Source organism: Salmo trutta, unplaced genomic scaffold (genome assembly GCF_901001165.1).
Source record: "Salmo trutta unplaced genomic scaffold, fSalTru1.1, whole genome shotgun sequence".
Taxonomy (NCBI): Eukaryota; Metazoa; Chordata; class Actinopteri; order Salmoniformes; family Salmonidae; genus Salmo; species Salmo trutta.
Genome location: NW_021823097.1, coordinates 49,834 through 57,767, shown reverse-complemented (window position 1 = coordinate 57,767; position 7,934 = coordinate 49,834). Strand labels below are relative to the sequence as shown.

At 38.8% G+C, this 7,934-nt stretch overlaps 1 pseudogene; it reads left to right on the top strand.

Annotated features, from left to right (window-relative positions):
* The first annotated feature begins 1,812 nt into the window (after positions 1-1,812).
* On the top strand, positions 1,813-2,979 carry LOC115188817 (twist-related protein 2-like; annotated as a pseudogene).
* The last annotated feature ends 4,955 nt before the right edge of the window (positions 2,980-7,934 follow it).

Here is a 7,934-nt window from a genome sequence, read left to right as displayed (position 1 = left end):
ATGTAATCATTTCAAACCTTGTTACATTTGTATTGATCGTATGAGGAAATACTTGGGAACAGTATTTTATGTCCAACAATAATAAATAAATACAAATATGAATAAATAATTTTTTAAAACGTGCCAGTTGGGGAACCCTGGTCTAGAGACTATAGACTACAGGAGGGTAGCTCTCCAGGAACAGGGTTGGAGTTAAAACCTACAGGAGGGCAGCTCTCCAGGAACAGGGTTGGAGTTAAAACCTACAGGAGGGTACTCCAGGAACAGAGTTGGAGTTAAAACCTACAGGAGGGTAGCTCTCCAGGAACAGGGTTGGAGTTAAAACCTACAGGAGGGTAGCTCTCCAGGAACAGGGTTGTAGTTAAAACCTACAGGAGGGTTTCTCCAGGAACAGGGTTGGAGTTAAAACCTACAGGAGGGCAGCTCTCCAGGAACAGGGTTGGAGTTAAAACTACAGGAGGGTAACTCTCCAGGAACAGGGTTGGAGTTAAAACCTACAGGAGGGCAGCTCTCCAGGAACAGAGTTGGAGTTAAAACTACAGGAGGGTGACTCTCCAGGAACAGGGTTGGAGTTAAACCTACAGGAGGGTAACTTTCCAGGAACAGGGTTGGAGTTAAAACCTACAGGAGGGTAACTTTCCAGGAACAGGGTTGGAGTTAAAACCTACAGGAGGGTAACTTTCCAGGAACAGGGTTGGAGTTAAAACCTACAGGAGGGTGACTCTCCAGGAACAGGGTTGGAGTTAAAACCTACAGGAGGGTAACTTTCCAGAAACAGGGTTGGAGTTAAAACCTACAGGAGGGTAACTCCCAGGAACAGGGTTGGAGTTAAAACCTACAGGAGGGTAACTCTCCAGGAACAGGGTTGGAGAGCTCTGCTCTAGAGTCTAGAGATAAAGATAACGATAGAGGAATATGCCCTCTTGTGGACAATGTAGTTACAGTCTTCTCAAGAGAGCTTCAACAACACTGAAGAATTGTGGCTATAGAGGACTATGATATTGTTGGACTCAAACGCATCTCTAGTTTCCAGAATAAGGGGCTAAACGTAGTACTGCAGTAGCCTAGTCAACAGAAAGTATGGGCTAAGTCATATTAATACATACATACATGGATTCCAGATAAGGACACATTTCAATGCCCTTTAAAGAAAAAATATATCTGTATACTCTCATCCAGGATAATTCTCATCCAGGATAATTACCTCGAAAACTGTTTAGGCAATGAAAGGTTGGGTCAGCAGAGGGTTTCCAGTTGTATGTTTACAGGTGGTGTGTGTGTGGTCAATTGGATACGCGCCACTTGTGCGCATGAATGAGCCAGCGTATAATGATGATGTTTATCCAAACTAGAGGAATATAAGAATAACGTTTAGATATTCATCGTTTGGCTCCATATCGTGTTACTGTTGTACTTTAGTGTTTAATTTCATCTTGAATTACAACATGGTGCATGGCATACGTTGAGTTAAAAGCTAGATTGTTTGTTGTGCATAAAAACAAATATTGCATTCAACGCTTAACCTTATTTATGTTTTACCTAATAGTGTCATTACACATAAGCCTATTAAACGAGATTCAAATCAAACAAAATGTGTAGCTTTGATAAACCTGTCCAATTTATATTCTAGGCTATACAATACCAATCCCGCCATTGATGAAGTACGCTTTCAGCGGTCTGCGACTTTGTTTTCAGCAGACCATGCAGCGAGAGGAGTTCCTCATAGTTCCTCGCTCGCGCCCACCCCTCTTTACACGTAATATAGTTTATTGGCCAATCCTCTCTCTCTCCAAATCTTTACGCCATACAGGCTATAAGAACTCCGTAACTTTCTCAAGTATCAGAAAACATTTCTTGTCTCGGGATCCCATGTATGGATACTTTATTATTGGTGTCTTCAAAGGCGGTGAATCGAAGGCGCAACTGGAATTAACCGTTAACTTGATGCGAGGATCATTCGGACTGACTGTCGCTTGTCTGTCTTCTAACTGAGCGGTGATGTCTGAGGAAATGACCGGGAAGAGTCGAGCTCCCCAGGCTCTCCACTAGACAGTCTCAGCAACAGTGAGGGGGAACTGGATAGGCAACCGAAGAGATGTGGGAGGAAAAGGACATCAAGCAGGAAAAACGGGGAGGATTCAGATAGCCCTACCCCTGGGAAAAGAGGGAAAAAGTCAAGCAGCAGCAGTCCACATTCTTTCGAAGACCTACAGACGCAACGAGTCATGGCGAACGTGCGCGAGCGGCAGAGGACGCAGTCACTCAACGAAGCTTTCTCGTCTTTGCGGAAAATTATCCCCACTTTGCCCTCAGACAAACTGAGCAAAATACAAACCTTAAAACTTGCTGCCAGGTACATCGATTTCCTGTACCAAGTTCTGCAGAGCGATGAATTGGACTCCAAAATGGCAAGTTGTAGTTATGTGGCTCATGAGAGATTAAGCTATGCGTTTTCTGTATGGAGGATGGAGGGCGCTTGGTCCATGTCAGCATCTCACTAGCTCACGGCCGAAGAGCTGTAGTCCAAAATGGTATGCTCTGTTTTCCAACTCATTGTCTTACTTTTTAAGACCGTACTACATAGCAACCATTTCAGTTGATGTTCGTTGTACAAAAATGGCTAAATACAAAAACAATCACTTTAGGCCTATGGGCCTACTACATTTGACTATAGCCTATTTGGGCTATTGTTTTTTTTTAACAGTATCAGCTTAAATAGTGTTCTACTTTAATAGACTATTGTACTTTCCTGGATCTGTGAGTCATACTGCAGACACAAACAAGTCTAGGTTGCTGTGTTTTGTTGAACTTTTTCGTAGTCTGGCGTTAATAATTAATCGTCTTTTATAAATGTTCTGATCTGCAGGTGACAGCTGATTCTGCTTATCAATATGACAACGGGGCAATTCTGGAGAATAATGCTGGAAACACACAGAGCTGCGGGTTATGGGAGCAAACTTTGACAACTATTTAAAACCAGAGGACAGGACGTGGGGAGAGCACTTTGCCTGGGAAAGGCCCGCTTTTGGACGACCTGGATCTGCATTCAAGTGCTAGGCTACTACACTACTACATTCTGATATACGTTCTTTTTTTTTATTGTTGACGACGAATGTTACTTGGAAATGTATGTTTTTATGCATGTCTTTGACTCTGTGGACCGTATTCTGTGGAGGTTTAAAGGGCAGCATCGACGCATTTGTCTCAGTTTCCGTGTGAGACTTTTCGATGAGGACTGACTGCGGTATTATAGGCTAATGGGTTGAAAATAATGTGTCGCCAACCTGTGCAAAAAGAATTGAGCTTATTCTTTTTAGAATACATTTATTTATTTATTGATGACACATGTTACATGAGGAATAGACTCTTATGTCTGAAATGCATTCCTATTTTTATTATTGTTGTGTAAATAATGTACTATTTTCGCATAAAGTAAATGATAAAACAAAATGATTTGCCCTTTTTACTTCATTAATTAAGTTTTGGTACTCATTAATTAAGTTTAACCAAACAATATGGTATGAGTATACAAATCAACATGTCGTAGGATCGACAACAACTGTCAAATACTTTAGTAAGTCCCTCTTTGATGCAAACATGCAATGTTATGCAGCAGAGTTATCTGATGGGCTACCAGTTAGGCTACTTCGGACTTTTATTCTGACACAAAGAGTTAATAAATTGTCAGTAAGTCTTCACATTGAAGGGAATGTTTATAATGTGTCCTGCTCCAATCCACAAGTGGGCCATGCTTAACATTCACATTTACGACAACAACTTTCGCAGAGATCATTCAGTAAGAGGGGTGTATGAAATGTGTTAAAACTGTCCACCTGGGAAACGTTTCACGGTTGTTTTTGGCGTGGTCTTATAATCAACATAATCACGCTTCATCTTAAACCAAACATACTCCTGAAATGCCTCCGAATATCGTATTTCTCTCGACCCAATGGGACTGAGGTTATGAAAGACTAAACTAATCATAATATTTATTATGTTTGTTTTGTAGTAATGAACGGACATTGTTGGAATGATGTATTATTCATATTGTTATTATTATTATGAACAATATTATTATTATCCTATTTGTAAAATAAACCAGACTACTACTTTAATATTATTGTATAGTAGTAGGCAAACTTTGCCGTTTATAATTGTGTAGCAACACTTTGTGCATCACTAAAGCCTATAGTGTTGACATTTGCTAATATTACATGTGCCTGATGAATGAGGTTATTCCATGTTCCTGATGAAGGAGATTATTCCATGTTCCTGATGAAGGAGGTTATTCTATGTTCCTGATAAATGAGGTTATTCCATGTCCTGATAAATGAGTTTATTCCATGTTCCTGATAAATGAGGTTATTCCATGTTCCTGATAAATGAGGTTATTCCATGTCCTGATAAATGAGGTTATTCCATGTTCTTGATGAATGAGGTTATTCCATTGTCCTGATAAATTAGGTTTTCCATGTTCCTGATTAATGAGGTCATTCCATGTTCCTGATAAATGAGGTTATTCGATGTTCCTGATAAATTAGGTTATTCCATGTTCCGATAAATGAGGTCATTCCATGTTCCTGATAAATGAGGTTATTCCATTTCCTGATAAATTAGGTTATTTTATTTCCTGATAAATGAGGTTATTTCATGTTCCTGATAAATGAGATTCTTCCATTTCCTGACAAATTAGGTTATTACGTTCCTGATAAAGGAGGTTATTCCACGTTCCTGATAAATGAGGTTATTCAGTGTTCCCTGATAAATGAGGTTATTCTATGTTCCTGATAAAGGAAAATATTCTGTTTTCCTCTTGCGGTTATTCTGTTTTTCCTGTTAAATTAGGTTATACCATGTTCCTGTAAATTAGTTATTCCACGTTCCTGTAATGAGATTATTCCATGTTCCTGATAAATTAGATTATTCTGTGTTCCTGATAAGTGAGGCTATTCCATGTTCCTGATAAATGAAGTTACTCCATTTCCTGATAAATGAGGTTATCAGTCTTCCTGATAATGAGCTTATTCAGTCTTCCTGATAAATGAGGTTATTCAGTCTTCCTGATAAATAGATTATTCAGGTCTCCTGATAAATGAGGTTATTCAGTCTTCCTGATAAATGAGTAGGTTCAGTCTTCCTGATAAATGAGTATTCAGTCTTCCTGATAAATGAGGTTATTCAGTCTTCCTGATAAATGAGGTTATTCAGGTCTTCCTGAATAAATGAGGTTATTCATGATCTTCCTGATAAATGAGGTTATTCAGTCTTCCTGATAAATGAGGTTATTCAGTCTTCCTGATAATGAGGTTATTCAGTCTTCCTGATAAATGAGGTTATTCAGTCTGCCTGATAATGAGGTTATTCAGTCCTTCCGTAATAATGAGTTATTCAGTCTTCCTGATAAATGAGTTTTTCAGACTTCCTGATAAAATGAGGTTATTCAGTCTTTCCTGATAAATGAGGTTATTATTCAGTCTTCCTGATAAATGAGGTTGCAATTCGACATGATTGACAGTTGCGTGAACTTTAATGAGAAATGGAGAATAGTTTTGCAAAGCTGAAACATACTAAATTAATATAGACCTATTCAATTGTGATATATATTGATATGCGATCATAACAGCTTAAATCATGATATTGAATATAGCCCTAGTATGTAGCCTAGACGATGTAGCAGGCCTATTGTAATTGACTGTCTGTATTTTCTTAGGCTACTTCTAATCTATTCACAAACAGTCATGTTACTTTGCTAAATGTAATAGGCTACTGATGCGAGACAGAGTAAAATATTAAGCTTAAGTTAACAATATGTTGGTGTGTTTTATTTTCTGTCTGTGGCTTCATATAAACATAAACTATTTAATAAGTCGAACTGATGAGCGCACGTTATTTCCCATATGGCGGGCTATAATAGCAAGCGTTTAGGCTAAAGCTCCTGCAAACCGCCTGTAAATCAAAGCACGTCCAATGAATTGATCCCCATAACTTTGTCCCTATATTCTTCACCGATTTATTTGACGTGAACGGGTGTTGATTGATTATTAGCATTAGAATGTATTAAAGGCCATGTGCATCAGTTGTAGATGCTGTGAAAACATGTCCCTTTAAAGCAAATAACGCAGAATAACTGATTGTCAATCGTCGATCGCAGGCGTGTTCCCTCAGAATACATGTTCAATCAAAGTATTGCATAGCCTGCAGTTACTGCCCCTGGACGCTTAATCTGTCCATCCGTTTGTTGAATCTGGAAAAGCATTTTGACTCTTCAACCCTCCTGAAGTCGTTTCATTCAAAGCACGTGTCCGTTTGAAGGTGTGCAATGGCTTGTGAGGCATGTATGGAATTCCCAGATGTCTATGAAATTCAAGGCGACTTGGTAGGCACTGTAGGCTAGTGGGAGGTGGTGGAGTATACAGCCAGCATATGTGAAAGTGTCCTATACACAGCTTGATTTTATGGACACAGTCACTGCAGAATCACAAGAAAAGTTCCAAAACGCAAAATAGAGTTATGTGCAAACTAAAAACCTGAATGCAAAAGATAAACCTAGTCCTTAGCCTACCTAAGAACACAACTTGCTTATATGAACATCCAAGCTGTTCCCGTTGACAAGCAAAATAGCTTAATTTGAAGTCAACAAACTCTCTCCAACTCAGAAATGTAATACAACTAAGAGCAAGTATACGTTCCTGTGTTTGCGGAGAGGAGTTGGCAACTGACACGATGCAGAGAGAGGCACCGAATGAAACCTATTTTGAACAGATGTTAGTATTTTACAAAAGTCACGTGAAATGAACAGATGTTCTTGTGGAACAGGGACTCGCCTTAGTTCGAGAGCATTCCTCGACAGAAAGGCTTCGAAATAAGATCGGAGAGAAGCAATAGCGTTCTATTCCCAACAAAAAAACGACTAAGCACATCGTGTGGGTGATAATAGACTACCACGGGCCTCACCTGAGATGGAACCTCGGCCTAGTCCCATAGGAAATCTAGCAAACTAAAATGGACGGTTCCAACCGCGCAGGAATTTGCTGGAGATGGGGTAAGAGAATATAGCATTTTTTATATGAGCTGGAAGAAGGCCTACAGCAATCGACGTCATTGTTATTAACCAGTATTATGTAAGTTGTTTTGATAATGGCAGGATGCAATACCGTAGCCTAGTGGTTGTTGTAAAGACGCCAAATAACGTCTGATAGTTATTGAAACGCGCGTATCTATTGAGATATTGAATATAATATAGGCCAGGCCTGTGTGGAATTGTACCTTGGTACAAAAGGTTAGTCTGATATGGGCCTTCAATCCGACCTGCAGTGAGTTTCCTGCTCTTCGTTGACTGATAAACCTTAGCCAATACTTTGCACAGTTTCTTTTCTTAGAAAATCGGGATGCAAAACGCAACCTTTTTGTTAGAAAATGGGGATGTAAAATGTTCGATGACAAATATGTGGTTTTGAAAAGGACAAGAAAATAAAATCAATCTATCATAAATCAATATAATATAGCCTATTGTCTGTGTTGACCAATAACTGAATGTTTTCTATAAGGGTTGAAGTAATTGTGATGTTCCTAATAAGCAAATTATAGGCCTACGGAATGTATCATTTAAATGCAATGTAAGAATGAAATAACGTGTTTTTAAAGAAAAATCTGAAATAATCCCTCATCCCTGTAGTCTCGGTTTATATCACTGGGTTGCAAATATCTGCATCAGAAAATGAGTGTTGAATAAGTAACTGCATACATTGGTAACAGCTGTTCTTTATCTCCAGAATGCATTCCTTCCTTCGAGGATATATGGCAGTCTGATACTGTCTGTACTATTCTATATTCAGTTCATTCGTTTCTTAACAATTGGCCCATGGTAAATTACATAAAATAATATTTTGGCCTAAAATACATTTGATCAAATTGTTATTTATAATTATACACTA